At 44.7% G+C, this 27,032-nt stretch overlaps 1 long non-coding RNA gene across 1 annotated transcript; it reads left to right on the top strand.

Annotated features, from left to right (window-relative positions):
* Positions 1 to 4,625: 4,625 nt before the first annotated feature.
* Positions 4,626 to 11,719, top strand: LOC116657422. Its single transcript, XR_004312502.1, has 3 exons — positions 4,626 to 4,788; positions 7,953 to 7,956; positions 11,709 to 11,719. It is a non-coding gene; the product is annotated as an uncharacterized LOC116657422 (long non-coding RNA).
* Positions 11,720 to 27,032: the final 15,313 nt, after the last annotated feature.

Here is a 27,032-nt window from a genome sequence, read left to right on the forward strand (position 1 = left end):
AGCAAGTCATGGAATTTGGGCGACTTGATATAATCGGGGGCTTTCTCTTCCCGCCTTCTTTCAGGGTCAGCCAGCAGTAACTTGGCTACCTTCTGTCTGCTCACATTATCTCTACCACTTCACTGCACAGCCGCTAGAGGCTGGAATAATTAATTAAAAATTTAAAATAAAGCCATTTATGAGCCTTTGCATCTGAAACTATAGGAATGGATAACCTCTTCCAGGCATTGCAACTGAAAGCTTCCCCCCCCCCAAGAAGATATTAGCAATATAAGTGTATTTCTTAAGTGTCTATATAAATAATCAAACCGTAAAAGCAGACATTAAAGAAGAACAATCTTGTTGTGTACAACAATTGGAAATTTATCCACAGGATCAAGAAGGATTCATGCAGGGAAAGAGAGAGCTAGGATACGAAATTAAAAGCACGGATGAATAAAAGTGACAATTCAAGATGATAACCGGCCCATCTTTCCCTTTTATGAGGTGCCCCCAGAATTCGTGGAATAGTCCAATAACTGATGGACAGAAACACATTTTTATGTTTTGATTTTCTGAGCCTTCAAAGGAGACGTAAGCAAGCTAACGGCATATGTTAGAAACACTTGTCTAGCCAGATGTGTTACTTCTGCCTAGGTGAGAAAACTAAGACATCTCTCTCAAGTCATTGAAGTGACTTCCTCAAGGTCACGCAGCAAGTGATTCCTTCCTAAAAACAGCCTCATTGGAAGAGTCCTGATTTACTTTCAGCAGTGGCATTTTCCGTTTCAGCCCGACCAGAACTGATGCTCTGACATGGACTGCCCAAGTTGCAAGTGCTTGGAAAGTTGATGACAATAATGCAGTTTCTTGATTTTTCTGAGGCTTGGAGAAGAGAATGGGTACTCACTGAGCCTCTGTCCTGTGCTTGGACGCTTTGTGTAAATAATCTCATTGAATTTTCACAACCGCCTTGTGCAAGAGGCCTTCCCACTTAACAGACCAAAAAAAAAAAAAAAAAAAAAAAAAGCCTGGAGAGCTAAGCAACTTGCCCACAGTCACATAGCTGCTCAAACGCGCACCTGAGATTTCAAACCGCCTCCACTGGGCCACCTCATTGAGATGTTTGCCAGTGGCGGGGCGGGGGGGCAGTTCTCTTTGTTTGCACTGGGGTGAAAGGTGCAGAGGCAGCAATGGGGTCTTTAGCAGGTGCTCCTGTACGCTGTTCACAGCAGATGGCGGGCTGAGTCAGTGTGATGCGGTGAAAAGTACCAATTCTGATGGCAATCAGTTCGGGGCTTGGCCCAGTCACCGTCACTGCTGAGTCCCTGGCTCTCCCAGTTCAGAAAATGAGAAAGAAAGCAATAACTCTAGTTCTCCTGAGTTTAAAATCCCAAATAAAAACAGTGTGAGAGGGAGAGGGAGAGGGGGAAAGAGATTATTGGTGTGAGTCTACCAAAAAAAAAAAAAATCTTCAGTACAGACAAAGGACGTGGGTGAGTCTAAGGGCTGTGGAGAAAAATGAAAACGCCATCTGATACATGGACAGTTCTGGTGGTAAACAATGGGGTGAGAGCATATCATAAAGAAGAGGAGAGAAAGACAGTAAGCTTTGGCCGAGGCAGAGGAGAAGGGCACCTGTGTCTACTGCACATCTTCCCCTGCTAAGGCACGATGTTTATATACGTATCATTTCACTTAATCCTCAATTCATTGGTCTCAGATGCTCTATAAACTTAGTGTGAAAATATGGTGATAATTCTTTTATTTTTTAAAAAATAATCCTAGCATCCTCACCTTCTAGATTGGCAAAAAAAAAAAAAAAAAAAATCTGATAGCCCTCTCATGGGTCTCCCCATTAACTTCACATACGCCAGAAAGAACTTGGGTTTTATGCTGTCTGCATGTGGTGGTGGGGAGGGTGGGCGGGTTGTCCAACTTCCACACTCAGGCAGGAAAATCCGTGACTTTTAAACAGTCCACCTCCACCATTGCTTCTTGCTGCCTCACTGAATTGCTTTTATAAACAACTTTATTAAGGTACAGTTTACATATCATGAAATTCAGCCATCTCAGTTACACACTTTGATCATTCTAGTAACTCTACTAAATGGTGCAACCATCATCATAAATCGGTTTGAGAAAAATTTTGCACAAACACCCCCCTCGCCATGCTAATCTGTGGTCCCTGTGTCTGTCTTTTCTTTTTCACTTTGCATAATGTATTTGAGGCTTATCCATGATGTGGTATTGTGTCCATAGTTCATTCCTTTTCATTGTTGAAAAGCATCCCATTGTATGGATAGACCACATTTTTTCTGTCCATTTACCAGAGTCCACAGACTTGCACACGGATGTTCATAGCTGCGTTATTCATAACGGCTCCAAAATGAAAACAACCTCGTTGCTTTTTAACATTTGTCTACACTGGTGGTTTCCAAGCCTGGCCCCACAAGATAGTTTTGATTTAATGGGGCTGGTATAGAGCTCACAACATGTGTTGGTTTTCAGAGCTTTCCAGACTATTCAACAGGCCAAGAGAATCCCTGTTCTACAGAGTCGACCAGATAACCTTTGTCCTCTTGCTTTACATTGAGGTAACAGTTCTTGGATCGCCAGGGTGCTTCTTGGATCACATCCCCTCAGAATTAAGCTTGGCCAAAGATACCCAAATGTGAGCTGCGTATTACAGAATTTCATGTGTGTCCGCCTTGGGACATACCCCTGCTACCCCCAGAACCTCAGAGTTCCATCCATTTCCCCTCTCAGAGTCTGACGTCCGTGGTCAGCTCACACTTTCTCTTAAACCCTTAGAATCCAAATGCCTTATACACATCTCCTTTCCTAGAGAATGGGGCACTTGATCTGCTTCCCACATGAAACTCCAAACCCTATTCCCCTCTCTAGGGATGCTGCTTTCAATGGATCAAAAGCAATTTCTTTCTAAGGGAGACTCCAACTAACTCCAAGTTGCCAACTACTATCCTCCTAATTAGAGGCTACTTTTATGACTCCAAGGTGCTCTGCACCTCCCTTCTTCCTGTTGATTGTACATATTTCTTGGTTAATAAGGCAGAGAAAAAAATACATTCGGTGACCGCTGTGTCACAACCTGCATAATCACACCATCCTGTAAGTATATTATTATCCTCATTTTCAGACGTTGATTCCCAGCTCGGTTAATTGGCCAAGGTTATATAGCTGATAATTGCAGATCAACACTTCAACTCAAGTCTTTCTTGACTCCAAAGCCTGTGTCACTTTCTAAGTTTCTGCTGCGATTTGCTGGCCTCTCTCCACCTTGCTTCTTTGCAGAGCAAGGATTTCCACATTCCCTGTAAAAATGCAATTTAATTGTAAATACCTTCTTGCAAAAGCACATTCTATCTCCCTCATTTTCTCCTTTCCTTCCTCACTCTCCTAAGAGAGAGTCATTAGGAAGGTACATTCTGTTTCTAAGTCTGCTTTGCCTTGTACCGAAGGCACAAGGGAAACCGGGTGGGAATGCCTAGGAGAGTTGCAACGGTGTCCTTACACACTCTCTGTTGTGTCTGTAGAATCTTTTAGCCTTGAGGAACATATCCTACTCTTTTTCCCAGCCAGGCTGCAGCCTGCAGACCCTCACCATCAGGGGAAATATAAATTAAAGGCAAACTGTATTTTTCATCAAATAAACAGTCGGATTTTGTTGGAGTCTGGTGAGCCAGGCAGGGCATTGCTCCATTTAAGCCCTTATCAGAGCCCAGCAAACATTTCCTCCCAATGTAGCTGGTTTTAAATTTTCTGAGACAGGTGCAGTGATGATGATTGGGTCAGCCTCTCAGGGTCTTGTGCCAATGCCCATTCATCCAACTATAACTAACTTTTGGCAAATGTCAGCCTTACTACTGAGGTGGGGTGAGGGGAGCATTCTAGAGGTCAAATCTCATTGGTCTATAATGATTGCAGGGGCATGGATTTTGGTAGCTTGGACCTAGCGTCAAATCCCAGATCCGCTATTTTTACAAGGTATGTGGCCTTGGGCAACTTCTGTCACCTCTTTGAGTCACAGATTTCCACCTACCTCTGCGGATTTAGTTCAGTCATTGCCTCCTTATTCTTTCTCTTCATTCATTCTGCCTCAAATATATTACCCCCAGGACCTTTGCATAGACTGTTTTCTCTGCCTAGATCACGCACATTATAACTGAAAGAGGCCATTGTGCCTACCTCCCTCATGTTATAGATGAGGAAGCTGAAGCACAGAGACAGGAAGTGACTTTTCCAAGATCGCCCAGTGAATCAGTAGCAGAAGAGTCTAGTCGGTAGTCTTACCAGTAAGAGAGCAAGCAGAGAGGGGTAGGCAAGGAAGCCGGAGGAGCAAACAGATCTTCATCTTATGAAAAGTACTTTCTATTTATCATCACCAGGCGTCTGAGCGCTCCTGGGTACTGGAGAAAGAGTCACTGCTGTATATGCCCCATACGGCGTATTGCTCTTCCCATTTTACGTATGAGAAGAGTGAGGCTTAGAGAGATTGGTTAGCATTTGCAGCAGGCACGGCTGGTAACTGACTGAGCTGGGATTTAATCCAGGGCTCTCTGCCCTCAAAGCCCTACTTTCACACCCGAGAAAGATGCAGGTGTGTTGCAGCACCTCTCCCTGCTTTCCTTTCAAACATTCACAAGCTTATTCCCCTCAAGGATCAGCTCAAATTCACCACCTCCTGAGACCTTTCTTGATACTTTGGCCGAACACTTCCCTCTCTTTTCCTCTGCCGCCACTGCACCTTGCTGTGTCATTGTGAGTCTCTCCTGGCTCCATGTCATGGTTATTTCTTGACCTGGGTGTTTCCGCCACCCACTGCTTGCTTGCTGAGGACCAAGACCATGAGTTAACTTCCACATCTGTCCATTACAGACACATAATCGCCCTACCTAGAGCTGATGGGAGGTATCCAGGTATAACTGGTATTACGTGTCCGGGGTGTGGTGGGGGGCATGAAGTTGGTATCCAGCAAATACCTGCTGAATGGGTCACAAAGCTAGTGATGGCGGTTTTCTCTAAGAATTGTGATTTATTCTGGCTGCAAGTTAAGTTTTTTATTAAACGATTCCCGATTGATATAAAGACATTTTAGCTCATTTGAAAGGAAATATCATAAGGAATTGTGCCCACCATAGGAGAAAGGAAAACATGCTGACATTAAAGATGAAAACGAGACCATAAACACTACAGAGAGAGGTTCCTTCACTTTCTCCTGAACAAGGAGAGTATTATGTGCTCATAAGCATCATGCAAGTCATGAATATTTTAGAGAGAAAATTTTTCATTGAACGTAAGGAACGGCTTATTCGTCTCCACATTCAAAACATCTCCCCAACCCCTACCCTTAGCCTCAGTGTCTAGCACAAAAACGTCTATTCAATCCCAATTGAACGGGGAGAGTCTTAGGAGAGAAGCAAGAGGCGGGTATGTGGGGTCCTTGAAGACCTCCCCCCTAGATTTATGTAGCAGCTGTATCCCCTCTGACCCCCAAGTATTATAAGCCTTTCGCTCTCTGCTAATGCTTTCCTAGTGAAATCCTTTGGACACAAGGAGCCTTTGAATCACAGGAGTATTTCTCCCAACATTTGGAAGAACATTGCCAGGTGCCAAGTCAAGAAAGACTGAGAAACAAGAAAAGTATCCCTGGTCAGTGTACCCAATACCAAGTCAAAATTCTCACGATCACCCAGCAGGGTCCCCTTAGTTCAATTTTACAGACAAGGAAGCACAATCAGACATGGAAGCAGAATTCCCTGGGACACAGGGAAGATAAGCAAGGAACAGATCCAGCTTGGTCAGACCCACTACTAATTCCTTAGAATAATCCAGCAAATGGATTTCATCACTTACATAATGATCCCCCCTCTTGTTATACATTTAGGTTGCATTCTCCTTTTCACCATTGTAAACAACACTGCAATGAAGTATTTTTTGATATAAAACCCCTTGGCTGCCTTTAGGATTGCCGCCTTGAGGGTAGAACTGTTAAATTAAGGAGCTTTTGACACCCATTGCCAAATTGCCTTCCAAAAGGGCCGAAGGAAATCGCTTTGCCTCCAGCAACGCACGAGAGTATCAGCTTTATTACCACACCCCCATCAGTTCGGGTATTCTGCTTTTTTTGGAAAGGTTACACATTTGCTAGCTGAAAATAGTATCTCCATGTCAATTTGCATTTCTTTGATTACTAGCAAGGTTGAACATTTTCCCGTATGTTTTTCCAAGCCGTTTTGTTTCCTCTTTGTGATTTTTTATTTTCCTGTCTATTTTAGCTTCCAGGATCTTAGTGATTTTCATAATAATTTAATACGCCCTTTCATGTGAAGAATATCAAGCCTTGGTTTGTCATCTTTGCTTAGAATATTGTCCCATTTTGCTTCCTTTTGACAATTTTAAGCCAAAGACTTTAAAAATAGATAATGAAATACATCAATCTTTGATTTTGTGATTTTTATCTACCCATATCTCTCTGTTTCGGCAACTCAATAAATGTTCAATTTTATTTTGTTCTGGTGCTTATTTTTAACTAAAAATGTTAACGCTTTTACTCTATCTGGAAGGTGTTTTTTTTTTTTTTTTTCCTTTTTTCAGTGCTAAATCTGATGTGAGGGATCAACCTGAGTTTTTGCCAAGTTGCTAACCAACGTTTCTCCCAGCAGTGTTCACTGAATAATTCCTCAGCTTCCCCATGGCTTGTTACCATTTATTAAGGTCTTATTCCTGAGAGTGACTGTTTTTCATCCTCTCTTCTCCGAGCTGTACAAGGGCCTATGAGATGTCCTTTCTCCTCTCTGCTCCACACATCACCATCTACTCAGTGCCCCCTCCAGGAGGGTCCCCAGAGCTATCCTTGGACTTCCAACCAGTTTTCCATCTTGAAAGTTTTGTTGTAAAAGCATTTGCAATGCTGGCCTATATTCCAGGACGCCTAGACCTCCCTGAGTAATTCCAACTGGGAAACAGCCACAACCAGTGCCCGTGGGAAGACTGCTTATATGTTTGAATCTGGCAACACTGCCCCCATCAAAGCTCTCTCTCTCTCCAGCCTGGACAAGCCTCAAGGTAGGAACAGCCTGTGTGGGATTCCAAGAGGCACTGCAGGCTCTGAGAATCACAGAATCCTTGTTTTAGTCCAAGATAAAGAAAATAACTCCCCCACATATAAGAGAACTAAATCCTTATCTTCCCAAAGAGAGAAATCAATAAATAATGCCTGGGGAAAATTAGTCAAGAAATAGCAATACAAGCATATTTAGAAACATAGAGCTAACCATTATAAATCCTTGCCTTTGGGAAGGTACCCAGCAGAGGAGAATCGGACACCTGGAGAAAGATGACCTCTGATTTTCCTTATAAAACTGATTGATATTTTTAACTCTGTGCATGAAATTGCTTTGCTATAAAATTAACATATCGTAAAAAACATCCATTGGACATGACAATGCAAAACCAAAACAAACCAAAATATGCACCTACTTTCTTGTCTGATGTCTGGTGAGCAGAATTGAATCTTTCTTTTCTGATCCCGTATCTTAAGAACAGAAATTCTCACCGCCCAAGCCTGCAGATGGAGATGAATTCAAGTTTAGAAGATTGATTGCAATATGAATGGGTGGCCAAAACACTCTGGATGTTGGCAATTATTCTTTTTAAAATTAAAATCCTCTAAAGCGGCTTGCTTTTGTTTGATTAACTTTTGCCTAGAAAGGAGTAATTTCTGTCTCCTGTACTAAACTCTGCACTCTTGGAGAGAAGGCATAGGTAACTCTAGTTTCCATAGCCTCAGCATATATCACATATGTATACGCTCAATGAATATTTGTTGAATGAATTGATGGATAGGATAGGATGGAATAGCATAGGATAGAATTCCCCTGGGTCTCAGGAACTCAATGTGCCCACTCCCTTTCCTCCAGGTGGGAATACATTAAAACCTCCTATGCCAGAGATGTATCTGACCTCTGCCTTGGGTCTGCAGTTGTGGCAGTCAGTGTTTCTCATTTAGGTAACATTTGCAGCAAATACAGCACAAGGTTTGGTCTGTATCCAGATCCTATATCCAGGTCATTGCTAGCCCCATCTTTTCCCTCAGCGATAACAATCTCTAAGTTTTGTATATCACTTTGGAGTTTTCAAAGTCCTTTCACAGGCCTGTTCTGTGCCATTCTCATGACTCTACCATGAGAATAATGTTACCTTTCTCAGCCAGAAGAGAGAAAATCAAGGCCTGGAAAGATGATGTGGCCTATCCAAAGTCTCAGAGCAGATAACCAGTGGAACCAACACTCAAACCCAGTTCTTCTGTCTCCAGGTCCCGCCAATTTCTGAACCCAGCACAGCGGCCACGCTGCCTGTTTCATGGGGTGGAAGATACGGTGGCCACGTTTCTAACTGGAAGAAAAGATTTGATGACTCTGGATAGCTCTGCTATTGAACACCATGGTTTGCTTCCCTGGAAAGGTCAGTACCAGAAATATATACTCTTTTCATTCAACTTCTATTATGACTCCTAAACCAAGGCTCACTATCAAGTCAAACCTAAGATATTAAAGGGAGGGGCTTCTGAAACATAACTCAAGGCTAGCAACAAGAGAGACATCCCGTTTAGCATAGTGATGTAGGGGAGAACTACTAGGATGGAGGTAATCTTTGTAGTACAAAAGATTTTCCTGTATTTTAGTTGCTCCATCCTGAGGTCAGACAACCAGGGAGAACCCTGCTCCTGGTTGTCTCCATTCTCAAGGTTTAAAGCAATTCCTCTCTTCCTCCCACCCCCTTTAGTTGCGGACGTAGACCTAGGTGATGGTGAATGACAACACACAGGGAGGACATACTATGGTGGGGGACAAAGGCACTAAGGCTCAGAATTGTGGAAGTAGCTATGTCAGTGTTAACAGAATTTTGTGGATCAAATTTCACTTTAAGAAATGGATTAAAAAAAAAAAGAAATGGATGAAAGATATGAATCTTTTCCTTGAAAATTAAATAGGTACGTGCACAAGATTTTTTTTTTTCAATTTTACGTATTTGGTTGCTTTACCAGATTTTTAAGGACTTTTTATTTCAACTTATTTCTAGACTCACAAGAAATTTTTAAAATACCGGAGGCAAGTCCCATGCACCCTTCCCCCAGCTTCTCCTAACAGTGGCATCTTACATAACTATAGTCCTTTCTCAGAACTAAGAAACTGATACTGGCACAGTCCCACACAAGATTTTATATACAATTTCGAAGGAATTATGGATTCCTAAAGGCTAGTCACAAACTCCATGGCCATGGACTTGCCAAGTTAGGTGCTGCCTTTGTTTATAACAACTCCCCTCACTAGAAGAAATAGCTAAGAGAGACATTCATGAGAAAGGGTAGGATATCGTTGGATTGAGATGAGGGGAGCAGAGTGAAGACCCTGGAAGTGGGGCTTAAGATATGAGACATACTCTGAATGCAGGGAGAGGTCAGTCATTTAAGGTGGGTAAACAGAGGATTTTGGTACTTGGATTGAGGTTTGGACTAAAGAGATCCCCCTGGCTATGCATGAGTGAAAGGTGTGGGTGCACCTAGGGAGAGTGATTTACCAGGAACAGAACAGAGAAACAGTTGACGTCCCCTTCTGAAACTCAAGGCTGAATGAGCAAAGACTGCCTTTATATCTCTCAGTTGGGCGTCATAGTGAATGAAATCCACCCCAATCACCATGCTTCATGCTGGAGTGTCCCATTACATAGGCAGAATGGCTGAAATCTCTTCCTTCCTTCCTTCCTTCCACAAAAAAATGTTTCAAGAACCTACTTCCTGAACCAGAATAGGGAAGCTCTGTTGGTCCTACCATGAACCAAGTTTTAAAAGTAAACAAGATAGTTTCTACCTTTAAGGATCTCCCAGGTAGGTGAATAAGGCATCAGGTAAACAGTGTGGTAAGTAGACAGAGTGCAGTGAGAGCTAAAAGAGACTAGTGTGTTTGGGGAAGGAGGAAACTGAGAAATGAGGCTGAAATTCACCAGAGGGCTGTGGATTCCAGAATCAGGAATTTGGACTTTTAAGAATGTTTCATGAAAACCAATATACTTTGGCCATGGTCACCTGTGTAGGAGCTCAAGCTGCCTCACATCAATTTATAGCTGGTCTCAACCCCCTTCTCTCATGGCACTAAGCATATCAGGACCAGTTTCCTTCACTGGGTAACTGACAACATGCTATTTTGCCAGACTGTCTGAGGGCATTTGAAAGTGGTAGAGATGTTGGTTTCCTCTCACTCTCAACCTCAGAGGGAATGCCAGGCTCTTATCTCTGCTTTGTGAGCAGAGGATGGCTCCACTTTCTACATGGAATGGCTGAGTTAATTAATGTCTATGTCATCCATCTGCCACCTTTGAAGCTGCTGTCAAGTTGTTGATATTAAAGCTGTACAGTGACACCCCTGTGGGCTCCACCTGCCAGCCAACTCCCATCTCCTGTCATCCTCCGCCATGGCCCTAGAGGCAAGGCAAGAGATGCTTTGATCTTGAGGATGTTCAGAGCTGATTCTGAGAGAGTTAACCACAGATGAGTTTGAATCTCACTCACTCCCATCTCACAATGTTCTTTGCCAAAGTCTTCTCAGACTCATGAAAGCCATGGTTACCAGCTCACAGGAAGTATTCATGGTCACATGGCCTCAGCACATGGCATTTGAGAGGCATTAACCCACCAGCTTCTTCCTGTATGAAGCTATAAAATATTGAAAACAGTGCATTTGGATTAAAAGAAAGAATATAGTGGATGTCATCACAGTGCAAGGATTTGGATGCTCCAGTTTTCATTCCTGTTTCATTTCAGAGTAAATCTTCAATCTCCATGAGCTTGGAGAGATCTGGTGAGCGTCTTGGGCTCTGGAGTTAGGAAGAACTTCAGTTTGAACTGGACTCTGACACTTATCAGCTGTGTGGCCTTGGTCACATCACTTACTGTCAGTGCTCAGCTCAAAATGTGAGCGCTAGCAGCAGCAGCAGCAGCATTGTCATCATCACAGTCACGATCACTAGCATCATCGTCGCCATCACAATCAGGATCACTAGCATCATCGTCGCCATCACAATCAGGATCACTAGCATCATCGTCGCCATCACAGTCACGATCACTAGCATCATCGTCATCATCATCACAATCATGATCACTAGCGTTATCATCACCGCCATCATGTTGCTGTAGGTGATAACCACCATCAGTACCATCATCATCTATAATCCCATCTATCATCCACAAACAAATCCAGGCTGGGTTAGATTCCTCTCCTGTGGACTCCCAAATCACCCTAAATTTCCCCATCTTAGAGCATGTCACATTTTACCACTAGACTTCTCAAGAGCCTGGGAAATAGGGTTCTGCTTGTGAAAAAGTAGAAGAGAAGGGAACCGACTCTGATTGAGAACCTATTATGTGCCATATACTTTGCAAATTTATTCCTAATCCTCAAAGAAATCTTAAAATATTTCCATTCCCATTCTCATTTCTTGGCTGAAGAGTAATAACGACCCTGGAAAGTGACTTGACTGAAGACACACAGTTAATATGTGGCAGAGACAGTACTAAAAAACAGCCAGCCCGATGATCTTTCTCTACTGTATGACTCCCTAATGAACCAGAAAATTTACTTACTCAGAATCTTCTTTACTCTGACTATTGTAGGTAATCAAAGTTTTACTGTCTCCAAATGGGGTCGTAGGGGAAGAGCACCAAAGTTGGGGAAGTGGACGGCAGATGGTGTCAGAAGCACTAAATTACATGGCCTCAGGGTTGCTAAGATTTTCTAGTCAAATTCCAGGCACTTGAAATTAAGAAACTGCACATTTTTTTTTTCCATTTGCAAAGCCGTCCATGCACACAGGGTGTGCTGAGCAGTCTGGTCATGATGTTTTTATTTGCAGAGGGCTGCTTTCAAAATCTCAGAGTTCTTTGCAAAGAAAATGGCAAACACAGGTTTAAGTCACCAAGAAAATTAAGCGCTTAAACTGGGTTTTCCTATGAAAAGCACATAATGGGCAGATTTCAGATTTCATCAGCTTCAGGTAGCACAGAAGGGAGTCAAAAACATTAAGGCAAGAGAAAGCATTCCAGCTCTAAAGGTCAAGTTGAGGGCTTTTGCGGAAATGTTTGATTCCAGGTGGACACTCACAAAGAGGTGGTGGCATCTGCAAAGATACCCACCCGGGTTGTTCCTCAGAAGTACAATATTTAAATTGGTGGAAATGACACCTGGAGGGAAAGATATCTGCCAGCACCCCTCCTGCTTTCCAAAAAGGAGTGATCAAAATAAGATCATGTTGTAAAGGTAAAGCATCGCTTGGTCAGATCAGGAGACCTGAATCCTAGGTGTAACCATGATAGTGGTGGTGATGACGATGAAGATGATGGCATGATTGTTGAACATGCACCACATACCAGATACTGTCCTAGTCACCACCCTTGAGTGTGACCTGTTTAACTCCTTGTGGGTCTGTTATTATTAGTCCAGTCTTAATGAGGAGGAGAGAGAGTCCCGGAAGTTAACTGGCCATGTAATTAATAAGAGATAGACCAGGTGCCACGTAGACCAACCAACTTAATTACATTCAATTACCATAAGCAACATCTCCAAGAAACACTTTCCAGGGTTATAACGAAGCACCTCGCAACAGCAGCAACACAGAAAAAACACATTGTCTAAAGAAGGTTCCAACATCAGTGGCCAAAGTCTTCAGCCAAGAGAGTATGTGATGTCCCAGGGGAAACAGAAGCATGAAGTTCTAATTCAATCTCTGCTCCTACAAAGCTTAAACGGACAGAGATTCTCTGGCAGATCATTTGTATCCTGGTTTCATTTCTAGAGTTGGAGTTCTTACTGGTGGGTTCAAGGGATCCAGAGGGCAACATATGGGCATCAAGAATCCATGATTTCTCTACAACTATATCAGATATATTGTGTGTGTGTTTCCTAGGAAAAGTGTCACGTCAGGTGCTCAGAGGGATCTAAGACACCCCCCCTGCTACTACCAAAGGAAGGTTTTCAGTCCCTAGGTCTTTCAAAACACAAATTGTCCCTTGTGCTCAGTGAGTCCTAGACTATTCAACACTCAGAAAGGCAACAAGGTGTAGTAAAAAATTTGCATCCATCCATTCAAGTATTTATCCACTGCCTTACTTTATACCCTGTTCCAGGCAGTGGGAATTCAGAGACAAATTCATTTTTAAGGAGCTCCCAGTCTAATAGAAAGAAAGATCCCTAAGCAGATGATAAACATAAAACAATCTTACAGTTTCAATAATAGATATTTACAGGCCATGAGGAGGAGCATCCAATCCAGGATGAGAGGGTGGGGAAGATTCTGATCTGAATCTTAAACAACAGGTACAGTTAACCAGATGGAGAAGGAAAGTCATTCTGGGGAGAGGAAAGAACCAGGCCAGGTGGCAGGAAACAGGACGGTGGATATATGAGGGAACTTCCAATAGCCTAATTTTGCCAGGACATGAAAAGGTAGAGAATGGTATGAGGTGAGCCTGGGGAGGTGGCAGGAAAGGCTGTGGAAACTGTTGTATGACACATACTTATTCTACAGGGAAGAGATTGTATCAAAGGGTTTAAACAAAATTGTAGGTAATTTAGCTGCGGTATGGAGAGTGGGTTGAGAAAAATTTGATTTATTAGCCCAGGCATGAAGTTATGAAAACATAACAAAGATCGTGGTCATGTTTTTCTATGGTAGACTTAGATCATGTCTTATTCTACCTTTTCTGTCACTTGTCCCAGACCTACTCTGATACTGACATATAGAAGGTACACAAGTAGTATATGTTGAATGAACAAATTGATAGGAAGGATGGAGAGGTGGATATCACGTTTGAGAGATATTTGGAGTATTACATGGGTAAGAACTGGAAATAGACTGGACATGGAAAGTGAGGAAGAGGGAAACTGAGGCAGCTTCTAACAGCACAAGCTTTGGAGTCATCCAGACATAGATTTAACTTCTGTCTTCCGACCTTGAATGGTGCTTGTTTGGGACAAGACATGTAGGGATGGAAGATGGTTTAATGTGGACTGTCCTTGAGACAGAATTAATGCTTTGTATGTCGATGAAAAAGGGAGAGAATTAGAGAAACAGAGAGACAGAAAAGACAGAGATAGAGAGTCCCAAAGATGGAAAGCCAGAGAGGAGAAACAGAAAAAGGAGACTAGAAAGAAAGAAAATTAGAGAGAAAAAGAGGAGAGCGAGAGTGAGCGAGAGAGAAAGGAAGGAAGGAAGATGGATGGAAGGATGGATGGATGGGTAAATGGAAGGGGAAAAGGGAGGAAGGAAGGGGGGAAGGAAAGAAGGGGAAGGAAGAAGGGAGGGAGGGAGGAAGGAAGAAATTAAGTTGATGAAAGAATATGGGAGAGAAAGACATAAGAAGGGGTAGAACCAGAACAGAAGAGGGGAGGAGGCAGCGTGAGAAGGCAGTGGGGGGGGGTGAGGAGTTACCCCAGGTGCTAATAATTCTCTTGACCTGGTGAAGTCAGGTGTACAGGTATGTGCTGTTATTAAGTAGAAGCTCAGAGGATGAGTAGAGGAGAGAGTAGGAAGATAGAGAAAGGAGAGAAAAAGCAAAACGAAAGAGGCTCCCGCTGGAAGGAGAGGGAACAGACCCAACTCCTCTCTTGCTGCGCGGCAGACAGTCCTGGCTTACACCTGATCCTCCGTTACCTGGTATTAATCTGCCGATCTATCGCACACCCGCGTTGCCTCTGGGCACGTCTGCTCAGCAAGACGCCTGGCACGTAACAAGCCTGGAAGGGGCTGTTCCTTCCTTTGCGAACGTCCGGTTCTCTCACTTTGCCCCCAAGGTGTATCCACCGTGGACTCACAGGGAAGTCGTGGAGACAGCCGAAGTTTGATGCCACAGCAGGAAGATTTGCCCCGAGACTCTGTTCGGTCCTGGGTGAGGTGGCGTGCCAGACCAGGAGGGCCCTTTCTGGGAAAACACCATGGTGATTGCTGGCAGCCGCTGTTCAGTAGGTAGAAGAGTTCAGAAATAACAGAAGAATAAATAAGCAATCAGTCTGTTCTTGGGTCCGCTACTACTCTGCTTCCGACTGGGTGTCTCAGAGTCCCCTGGGATTCCCTCAACTACAGCATTGCTCCCAGAGGGACCACGAAGCTGAGGCTGAAGACGTAACAGCTCATAAGCAACATTCTGATCGGACTTGGTGGCCATGCCGGAAGTGGTGACACGTTGTCCTGTTGTCTTATCTTCTCTCTCCCCACGATCCCCTGTGAAGCCTGAACGTGAAAAGTTCCTGACCGGAGAGCAGACTTGAGCTCGCATCCCGGGTCTGCCGGTCCCTAGTTGCCCGGCTCCAGGCCAACCACGTCACCAGCCTGAGCCTCTGAAACTTAGGGCTAATGGTTCCCACCTCATATGATTTCTTGCTAATACATGCAAATTGCCTGGCACATAGTAGACTTTCAATAAATGATAGCTTTTCGTATTATTATTATGGAGGGCATCTTTGGCACAGATGCAAAAGACTGGCAGCCTGACAAACAAGAAGCCAGAGCCACATTTTGAAAACTACCACCGAAGTGTGCAGTAGCCCTAATTAGAATTCTCATTAAGTTCTGATAATGAGAAATGTACGAGAAGACACTTTTCAATCTCCCGAGAGAAAACAGGAAGTGGGAGGATTAAACCAAAAAAAAAAAAAAAAGTGAAGAAAAGAAAAGTAATTCTCAGTGGCATCTTATTTTTGTCTTCTTAGTCTTAGGGGGCGTTAGGAGAAATTAAGTGAGACCTTTCTTCCGTGCTCAACTTTTGACCTAATGGGGGCGTTTCATAATACTCTTGTCCAAAGACAATTAGTGTCCAAGAGGATGTATTTCCCTCCCAGCTCAAGAACTGATAGGACTTCGGAATAACTGAGGATGTTGTAGGAGGGAGCATGATGTGAGCAGGTGGGTTTGGCTTGCAATATTCTTTTTCCCGTAGTGTCTTTGCCTGGCTTTGGTATGAGAGTGACAGTGGCTTCATAGAATGACTTTGGGAGTGTTCCCTCCTCTTCAGTCTTTTGTCAGTGTTTGAGAAGGATTGGTGTGGGTTCTTCTTTGTATGTTTGGTAGAACTCCCCCAGAGAAGCCGTCCAGTCCTGGATTTTTGTTTGAACGGAGTTTTTTTTTTTTTTAATTATTATTATTGTTACGGGTTCTATTTCACTTCTAGTGATTGGTCTGTTCATCTGTTCTGGCAGGCTGTTATGTTTCTAGAACTGTCCATTCTTCTAGGTCGTCTGGTGGGTTTGGATAAGAGGCTCAGGATTAAGGTTGTAATTGGCAGAATGGCTCTAGAGAATCTCTTTTTTTTATGAGATTTGCCATGAGACACGGGTTCGAAGTAGAAGCTTAAAGGTAGTTCTTTGGGGAAATGATCCTTAGGAAAAGGGAGGCAGAGACTGGGAAGAGGAAGTAGGAAAGGAGGAAGAGCCAACTGCAGGGGGCTTTATGCATCCTGAAGACCACTGCAGGTAGGAGGGCTCCAGCCCACCAGGACCTCTGGGGGAGCCGATAGAAGGAACCCAGAGTTGCCTGCCCAAGAGACGGAAGTGGGGAATTTCTACCACCAACTCCCATCCCACTGGTCAGCGCTTGGCCCATGGGGGGTTAACCCCTCTCACCTGCCGCACTGCGCATGCTTCAGGACAATCGGGCTGGTTCCTGATATGACCCTACCTGATAGAGGCAGGAAGGCGCCGAGACAGAAAATAAGAGCGCTGTAGCTCACCTGGCCCGGGTGCTGTCTGGGTGCACCCGCTTAGCTGGTTGTCACAGCCACAGCTAAAGTGAAAACAGCTGACCGAGAGGAAGCAAAGTGGGGCTTGAGACGTGTGTGATGTAGGAGGTGCGGTGACGGGCCAAGGCGTTCACGCTGATATTCTCTGTCTGAAGTCCCTTTGTCTCCGAGAGTAGAGAAGTGGGACCTTGGGGGGAATGCAACCTCACACGCAAAGGGCATCCATCACCTTTGATTCTCAGAATGTCCCCATCTGCCATTTCAACTCTTCCTGACAGAAACCCTGCAGAATACAGGGCAGGGGCAAAGAGCCCATTGGGTGGACGGGGAAGGATGCTCAGAGACCTTCCACAGCTACGCTGGGGCATCGGGGGCAGAGCCAAGCCCAGGTGTCTAGAAGTGATTCTCAAGCTGTGGTCAGTCAACTACCCACATAAAAATTCCTGATGTGTCTCTTAAAATGCTGATTCCAGGGCTCCCAGAGCTACTGAATTATGATAAACGAGTCTGAGTTCTGTCTTAGACAAGCCACCAGAGTTTCCCCCTCCACCCGGAGCAGCTGCCCTTAACTTTGCAATAAAATGATACCTGTGTTCCAGCCCCAACAGAGTCTGTTTCCAGGGCTCTGGATGCACATGTTTCTCAAGCCTAATGCTCCTCATCCCCCAGAATCTTGGGATGAAAAAAAAGTTGGTTGTTATTATAGGAGCACCTAGTATAGGTACCATTCCAAGACACAAGGTGCGGGAAGAGTCAGAGGTTTTTGAGAGCAGCATTCCTGCCCAAGAGGACCTGAGCCATCCTGAAAGATCACAGCCTCTGTATCAGGTGGATGAGAAAAACAGCGTCCAAGATCATGCGCTAGTTCCAGAGCTGGAGTCAAAACCACACGAATTGCCTGACTCCTAACCCGGGGCCCTTGGGAGGTCGCCCATCTGCAAAACAGCAAGGTAATCCCCTCTTGTCCAGACTCTCCCCCCGCCCTCCAACCCCCACTTCCCCCAAAGTAACGAGCCATACATTCTATTGGCCAGTCCCCAGAGATGCCCACTCGGGACTCCTACTACAGTCACTTCCCCACAACCCTGCCCACGCCTGAGCTTTAACCGAGGTTCTGGTTGGTTTTCTGTTATCTCCAAGTCAGCTTCTGGCACACGTGCGGGTCTGGGTGGAATTGAATTCCCCAGAACTTCACAGATTCTGCAACCTTCAGAAGGGCCCTCGGAAAACAACAGCGGGAGGCAGGAACTTCACAGGCAGAAGGTTGGATATTGTCCAGTTGATAGAGGAACTAGGTCTGTGTGGTAGGTGGCTGCAAGACAGAAATACGGAGAGCAAGTGAAGGAAGAAAGAAGTGGGGCTGGGCTGGAAGGGGGAAGAGAAGAAGGGACAGCAACCAAAATAAAAGAGAGGGGGACAGAGAGAGAGAGGGAGAGTGTACAAGGAAGGACATGGCCTGTGATTTATGTCTGCCTCCCCCACCCAGTGACAAGGCCTCAGAAGGCGGGACCCATGTCTGATTCATTTCAGGGTCCCAGTGCTTGTTAGCCGTGCGCTGACACATAGCAGATGCTCAATATGCGTTTGTCAAATAAATCAGCAAACATAAAGACATCTCCACCTAGAACAAACCTACACAAAGTATATCATCATTCTTAGTTTATAAACGAGAAACTTGGGAGTCAGAGAGGCTACAGCAGTTGAGATTTTTGTCTTCAATCAGGCTGACCTCAAAGCTATGCCCTTAACACACCTCCCATTGGCTGGATTTAGACAGATAAATTCTCCAAACTTCCGGTGCTTATACACCAAGGAAAATTCATCTTACTTATCAGGGCTGGTTGGGCCAGGGCTAATGTCCTCCAGAAGTCAGAAAGGAGGTAAGACCAACAGAGCCAGTGCTTCACCCAGATGCCCTCATATCCCCTTTCCTGTTTCCATGCACCTCTCTTCCAGATTCTGTGCGCCCTTGGTTCTAACTTCTAGCACCTGAGACCCTCTGGTTAGCAGCTGTAAGAATGAAAACCCAGTGTCTGTGCTTGGCAGGTGCAAAATCTGAGGAGGTAGTACACACCAGAGCTTCCCTCTATGAGACGTGACTTGAAATGGCACCCATGTTTGGTTCCTTCCCCTTGTGTCTAACTTCCAGCATTTCCTTCTGGTTTCTTTCTACCTTGCACATGAAACCTTGTCTTGGGATCTGTTCCTGGGGATCCTAACCTAAACAAAAGGCAGAAACCAAGCTGGTTTCCAATGACGAGGAATCAATGATAAGCAAATGCTTCATAATGGCTCCGATTTATTGAACATCCCCTATGATTGAATGTTTCACAAACCTTATCTCAGATGCTCAAACAGTTGCAAGGTAGGCTATGGCTGTGTCCATTCTAGAGATGGGAAAACCTAGGCTCTGGAAAGTTCAGTAATTGCCCCAAGGTCTCAGAGCTAGAAGTGCTAGGGCAGAAATTTGAATCCAAGGCTAAGCTGACATCAAGGTTTTCCTCTACTCATGACATCTCTCTATATGGTACTTGCTTGTCCATTTGCCCATCTTCCATCTTCCTTTGTTTTTTAAGGGGGGGGGGGCCAATGGCAGAGAGGTCCTTGTATCTTCGGGGGCTAGTGTAACACTTGCCCCATAGTAGGTGCTGTATTTGTTGAGTAAATAACTAAATAAAGTGCTTTGAGAGGAACCAAACAGAAGTGTCACTAAATTTTACCCCCAATTTTGTTGGCCCAGTGTAAGGAGATACCCATGGCAGATACCCATGGCAAATAAGGAGCCCCGGGATAAAGGCTCTAAGACCAACCTGGTGTTAACTTTTGGTACCCTGAATCTGAGGACTCAGCTGACACCCAGCCTGCAGAATCCCTGTATATTCATCTCAATTGCCTTTGGTACGTGGACACTGAGACATAAAAACAAAATTACAGCATCAAAAACGGCTTCCAGTTACCAGGAAATAAGGCACCTGCGCATCATAAATTGCCTTTTCAGAATTTTCCCATTTTGTACCTTTTAAGATGAAGACAATGAACTGTTCTACTTGGACACTGAGATTTAAAAAAAAATGAGATGCCCTTTTATAATATTTGAAAAAGAGGCATTATGGGATTTGAATCTAACTGAAACCTCTGAACTGGCAAAGAAGAAAATTTCAAGAGGATGTGACAAAATTATTTCTAGCAACCATGACATTTCTTGATGTGAAGTGATTTCTTTGAACTGTACAACACAGCACGGGCTGGGATTTGGAATCTGACAAGAAAGTAAGTGAGATGCCAAGCTGCCGATGAAGGTGTTCTTCTCCTTCGAAGGCTTTTACCTCCATAACTGGATCTAGATCATAGCAGCAACGCCAAGAGGGCTAAGTAGGGTGCTGGAAATGGCAGGACCGGATAATATAAGCCAGGTTTAGAATACCACTCCAGCACTTGCTCTGTGACCTTAAGTCAGTCGCTTAACTTCTCGGTTTCCTTATCTACGAAATGGAGTTGCTAACGCTTTCAGAGTTGCTGGAAAGAGTGAAGACTAGGTATGTACATTTCTTAGCACTGAGTAGAAGTTTAGTCAATTAAGATGATGATGATGGTGCTGAAGTGTTTCTGATGTGCCAGACACTGTTCAAGATGTGTCATCTGTTGCATTTCTTAAGGAAATTCTAGCTCTTCAAACAGATGAACCCTGAAATCTCAGGGCTTACTCAATGTAAGATTAGCTCTCACTCATATGAAGTTCGGTTAGTGGTGGGAATGATGGCAAAGGAGGCTACTGCTGCACAAAATCACGAAGACGTGGGCTGACCAAAGCTCCGCCATCTTCGATGTGCAGTTTCCAAGGTTGTGCTGGGTGCTGGCATCCATCCAGCCAACGGGGAAGGAGGTAGGAGGGTTATGCTGCAGGGTTTTATGAGCTGGGTCTGATAGTGGTTTACGTCACTTCCACTCACATTGTCCAAAACTCTTACTGTCCAAACTCATCCAAAACGTGACCCTCATCCAGATGAAAGAGGACAGAAGGTGGGGAGCATAGTTTTGAGTAGCCATAACTCTAGATTAGGGCTTTATTGGGCAATCATGTGTTTTATTTCTCATACACTCCATAGTGAAGGCCTCACACAATCAACCTGAGGAGCGGGGTTATTATTATCTCTAGTACTGAAGATGGAGAAACTGAGGCACAGACAGTGGTGGAGCTAAGATTCGATCCAAGTCGAGTTATCTCTCTGAAAGTGATCATGGGCCGTAATTTTGCTCAGCAACGCACTTCTCACAAAAGACCTAATAGCTCATACTTCTGTACTGGAGGGGCCTCAGTTACCACCTGCGACAGGCAGCCTCTAAGTTGACCCCCCTCATCCCCATCTTCTGGTCTTCACAGCCTTACGTAACCCACTTCCTTTGGACAACTTGCTTCTAGCCAGCAGAATAGGGCAATGAGGAGAGGTGCTCACTTCTGTTATTAGGTGACAAGAGCTTGCAAGTTCTGTCTTGCCAGCAGACACTCTCCTGCTGCCTTTGCTAAGACACTGGAGAGGTCCCCATGGCAAGGAACTTAGGACGGCCTCTGGCCACGAGCCAGGTAGGAACCAAGGCCCTCGGTCCAACAGTCCTTGAGAACTGATCTTACAAGCAGATCTTTCCCCTCTTGAGCCTTCAGATGAGACTCCAACCCTGGCTGACTCCTTCACTGTAGGCTCATCGGATGTCGCTAAGTGATGCTCATATCCCTGACCCCTGACAATAAATGTGTGTTGTTTGAAGGAGCTAAGGTTTAGAGTAATTACCTAGTTATGCTGCAATCAATAATGAATAAGCCATCCAAAGCCAGGAGTTCACAACCATTATTACAACCATGGATTTCATTTATTATGTCTTTATCCCCTGTAGACCGCTAGGTCTGAAAAGTTCAATCTATCAAGAAAACCACATTCATGGAGCAAGTACTTTCTTTCCTGTTTTTTAAAACTACATCTAATTGGGTCTGCAGGAAAATCAGTTCCTCGACATGCTCAAGACATCACCAACAGCCACAGAACTGGAGGACAAGGAGTCACACCGAGTTCAGATATGTCTTACCCAAAGCCAAGATGCGTGATTTTCTTCTAGTCCCTTCTGTGGAGCCTGGGTGTGTGATGGTTTCTGAATGAGGTTTTAAAATAGTAAAGATAGTAAAGATAGTATTGCCTGGGAACTGTGCTCAGAGCTTTGTAGAAGTTGTCTTATTTCATTCTCCTAACAACCCTCTGATAGGTGCTATTATTATGCCCCCAATGGATTCAGACTTGGACCCTTGAACTCCTGAGGTCCTACTCTTAGCCAGAAGATTGCACGGCTTCCTGGAGAGGGCAAGTGACTTTTCCAAGGTCATACAAAACTTAAGGCACACTTGAGTTAAAATTTCTAGTTTTCTGTCTCCTTGCCCCAGAGGCCTCTTCTGGGCCTGCTTTCCTTCCACCTCACAGACACTAAAGCATTCAAAAGATCAAGCCTGTTTTGCTGGAGGACAGTCTTGAAGGACATGAGTGACAGAAACATCAGCTGAGGCAGCGTCAGGCCAAGCTCAGTTCTTCCAGGTCAGTGACAACTCGTAGGGGTGAACACTGACCAGTGGACACTCTCCGATCCAGAGGATACATTTCCCTGGATTTAACTGTATCTCCTGGGATATGATTTTGGTATGCATGACAGTTCCCAGTTCTTTCCCTCAGAGGAAGCAAGCACAGGTATGGGTCATACGAGAATGAAATGGATCACTGTGATAGGGTTGGCTTTGGAATCATACAGATCTGGTTTAAATTCCAACTCACTAGATGCAAGATCTTGGATGAGTCATTTCACCTCCCTGAGCCTCAGTGTCCCCCACCTCAAAAATGGGGAAAATGCCTCATCCTCAGAGCACTGTTGAAAGGAGAAAATGAGGCAATGCTCAAACAGTGCCTGGCAGGTCATGAAAATCTCAGTAATTGGTAACAGAAGGAGTTGTTGAGGTTATTATCATGATGATGATGATGATGATCTTTCAAGGCTGAGAACGTCTGAATTATTTCAGTTTTAGGTGATGAGTACATTTCTAATGGGATTGATTTAAAGAAAAAAAAAAAAAACCCTGAAAATTTGTGGGACAGTGAGGTCCTAGTCACTGGGATCTTCTAAGCAGAGGGCTGGGAAGAGCCTGTTTTGAACAGGAAGACATTATTATTAACTGTCTCCAACATGGCTTTAAATGCAGAGTCCCCAGGCAGGTCTGACAAGAGTTTCCTAAATCTCTGACATCTGCTTTCTCCTTGGAGAGGGGAGACATTGAAGACATCACTGGGTTCTACCCCAGTGTCTGGCTGGCCTCATTCCAGGGCGTAGTATAATTGCTTGAAAGAAGGAGGAGAAGAAGTATACAACATGATATGTGATCAGGAGCCTGAGTTTGCATCGCAGAGATCTGGGTTTCAATCAGCTCTGACACTCGCTTGCTGTCTGTCCTTGTGCAAATCTCTCCGAGCCTCAGTTCCTTCTTGGAGTGGGGGATATAATAAAATGCTGTTTCATAGGGTTATCATAAGGTTTCACTGAAATAATAATTATGGTAACAAGAGCTAACTTTTAAGTGTTTACTAAGAGTTCATTAGTAGGTTTTAATCTCTTATTTTATTTCTCACAACCGCCAATGATAAAGATGCTGTTATCATCCCTATTTTAAAGGTGAGAAAATAGAAGCACTGAGAACATAGGGAAGTAGCTCTAAGTCCCACGAACCCAATGAGCACTTAACCTAGACCCACAGACCCTCAAGGGGACCCACGGATAGCATTCAGTGGGTTTAGGAACTTGGATGGTACAAAATAACATCTTCATTTTCACTAGCCTCCAATTGAAATGTAGAATGTCCCTCAATTGGTGACGATGTCACCAACAGAAGCACAGATATTGTCACATCAAATTGCGGTTGTAGCAGATACCTCCAAGAATTATTTGTGCTGAACACTGCATTGAAACCTGTCATTTGGCCTTGTTAGTTAACGCATGAGTTAAAAATCGCATATACTGCTGTATCAACAAATGTGGACTTCTAAAATACTTTCATCACTATATTTCAAGCTAATAGGTTTATTTTGCAATCCTATGCATTTTATTTTATGCCTTTAATAGTATCATTCTGAGAATGGATCCAGAGGCTTCAGGAGACCCCCCCCCCCCGAGGGGTCAGTGGCACAAAACAAGTTAAGAACCTCCCCGCTAGTCCATAGCTGTTGAAGAAATGGAAAGCCCTTAGTGTAAAGCCAGGTACGTAGCACATGCTCAGTGCCCAAAAGCCATTACAATAGTGGTTATTATTACACCCAGCGAAATCCTGTTTATCCAGGAGCAAACTTTTGGAAGTAGGAAGAGACTCAGTCTGGGTGAGGGGAGGGTATAGCTCAGTGGTAGAGTGCATGCTTAGCGTGCATGAGGTCCTGGGTTCAGTCCCCAGTGACTCCATTTTAAAAAAACTAAAACAAATGAAGAAATAAACCTAGTTACCTTCCCTGCAAACCATCTCCGCAAAAGGAAGAAGGGAGTCAATCCTGTTGGCTATCCTAATGGCACAGTGATGAGGAGCGGGAACGCTCAGCCAAGCAGGATTGGAGATGACCTGTCCCGGTCTCCTCCTTGGGATGAAGAAATAGAGTCCCAAAGAGGGCTATTTTCAAGCCCCAGTGCACATGGAAAATTAGTGTTGGAATCAATACCAGCAACCAGTTCTTCGGGAGTCAGTCTTCTGTCCAGTAGAGGACCCAACCTTCCAACGTTGGACATGAGACTTAAAGATGAAGGTCCCTCTCTCTGGAAGAACACACCTTCATCCCATTTCCTTCTGCATCCCAAGGTCCACAGAATGAGCCTGCAGATGTTAGATGGTCAGGGCACACGGCATCATGCAATGCCTCTCAGCGGGTGTGGTCCAGGAGCAACTGCATAGCGAGGTGAGGTATCTCTTACAAACACTGAATCCTGGGCCCCCCATTCAGACCCACGGAGCTCGGGAATCAGCATCTTTTAAATCAAGTTCCCCCCGCTGATTCGCAAGCTCATGCAAGTGATAGCTACTGTACAAGAGTGAACGTGTGAGCTCTGGAGTTCAAATCCCAGTTCCACTCCTCAATAGTTGGATCGCTTTGGGCAAAATTTCTCAAGTTTTAGGTAGATCTCTCACCTCCAGAGCTAATAATGCCTGCCTTATACAGTTGTGAGGATCAAATGCGACAGTCACATCAAGTCTTCAACAGTGTTTGGCACCGAATGAGGACGTGAGAGCTCTACACATATAATTTATAAGTTTGTTGTTGTTGTTGTCTGTGACTTGTAACCAAGCAGACAGCTTCTCTAGAGGAGGACTCTATGGCTGCCCCTCCCCCTACCACACAGAGTCATGATTCTCTGTGGGCTGTGATGTGCGCTGATTAGTGACGCCACTGATCTGAACAGTTCCCAAGTACTGGAAAAGTGTCTTCTGCCATCCAGAAGTCTCCGATGACCACAACTATGCCCCAGAGAGAGAGAGAGCCCATGGGATCTGCTCTGGGAGACATCAGATGGCCCGTGACCAATGAAGGATCTCCAGATCCCTGGGTAAGGACCCTCACTCTGACTCCAGTCTGTGGTCCACTATTCCCTATTGACAACTTCCTTAAGGATCCAGAGAGTGGAGGCTTCATTCCCAGGAAACCTCAGACATCTGGCCTTGAGCAGTTCCTGTAAGCCCCCATCCTCATCCCCAGGGTCTTCAGGACTTCAGTACACGTGGCTGACTTCCACTTAGTGCCAGCGTATGGGATAGGGAAGGAACTGTCTCCCTGCTTTGTTCTGGCGTCTCCCCTCTAAGTCTCCCTTCTCCAGCATCTCTGTGCCTGGGGCTTTCTCTGACACCATGGAAATCCCTCTGTCCTTGCATGTGATAGCCTGGGAGTGTCTGAACATTAATACTCCCTGAAAGCAGTGCTCAAATGATGTCTAATGGGAGTTGGTGTGTAAACACCCCAGCTCCACTTGGATGAGATAATTCTCCCAGTTTCCCTGCAACATTAAACTCTAGGGCCCTAGAAAGAGACATGGCAATCTGAATCACATATAATCAGTTTTATTGCCAGGTAAGAAATTCATATTAATATAGTGAATACATATGTTTACAAATAAACATTCTTAGAAAACAAACAAATGTTTTTTTTTCATTGTAGGAAGTATTGTTGGTATCATAAACTCTGCAGTTGTTGACAAGTATTAACACAGGTTTACTTGCAGAACATACGGTTACTAAAATACTTGCACATAAAATATGCTCCATTTACACACAAAAAACTGGGGGGGAGTTAGATGGGGATGCCAGGCGGCGGAGCCCAAGGCAGATGGAGGCTGAGACGCTCTGGGAGGGCAAAGGGAGGTCAAACTCTGGTCCCACTGGGTTGGAAGTTGGGGGGGAGCTAAAGGTAAGAAGTAGAGGCTAGCGCCGCGGCATGGGATGGGGAAGGGATAGGCTCTCTGCTCTGTTCTGGTTTCTCTCTCCTAAGACTCCTCACTCGAGCTGGAGGATCCTTGTTGATACATGGTAGCCACAGTTCCATGAAGCATCCATCATGATCTTCCAGTGTCTTGGTGTCTATCCACCCCCCCTAGAAGAGGCCAAAGAATTGACTTCCCTATCCAGACCCCCCCCCCCCACTTCCCCCATCTCAGTTCAGCTCCCAAAGCCAAATGGGAGGCTGAGAAGTACTACTCTCCCTGGTCTAGCATCCCGGCTGCCTCTCACTGACCGTGCTGCAACTTGGCCGCCAAGTTGATAGCTCCAGACCGCCAATGAACACAGCTCCCTGCGTGAAGTGTACTCAGGAGAGAAGGAGCATGAAGAATAAACCCCGTAACTTCAGAGACCAAGAAAGGTCCTTAATCAGGGCCGGGATAAAGGTCAGATGCAGACATGAGCAAAGAGGGAGACTAGGATGAGAGAACTTTTGAGCTGGAGGGTATCTCACAGACAAGCCAGCCCAGTATTTCCTGAAGCGAGTGTGGTGTACCACTAGTGTATGCAAAGTAATCTTCAGTGGGACGTGGACAGCGCTAAGTAACACTGAATTGTACAGGAAAGGATTCCCTTTTCCTCAAGGAGAAGGTCTCCATGGGGTGCTGGTATATCTTTAACAACTCTTTAAAATCTGCTGATCTGTTTTTAATTTAAAAAGGAGAGGGGAGAGCGAGAGAAAAAAGGAAGGGAAGG

This window comes from Camelus ferus, chromosome 18 (genome assembly GCF_009834535.1).
Source record: "Camelus ferus isolate YT-003-E chromosome 18, BCGSAC_Cfer_1.0, whole genome shotgun sequence".
NCBI lineage: Eukaryota > Metazoa > Chordata > Mammalia > Artiodactyla > Camelidae > Camelus > Camelus ferus.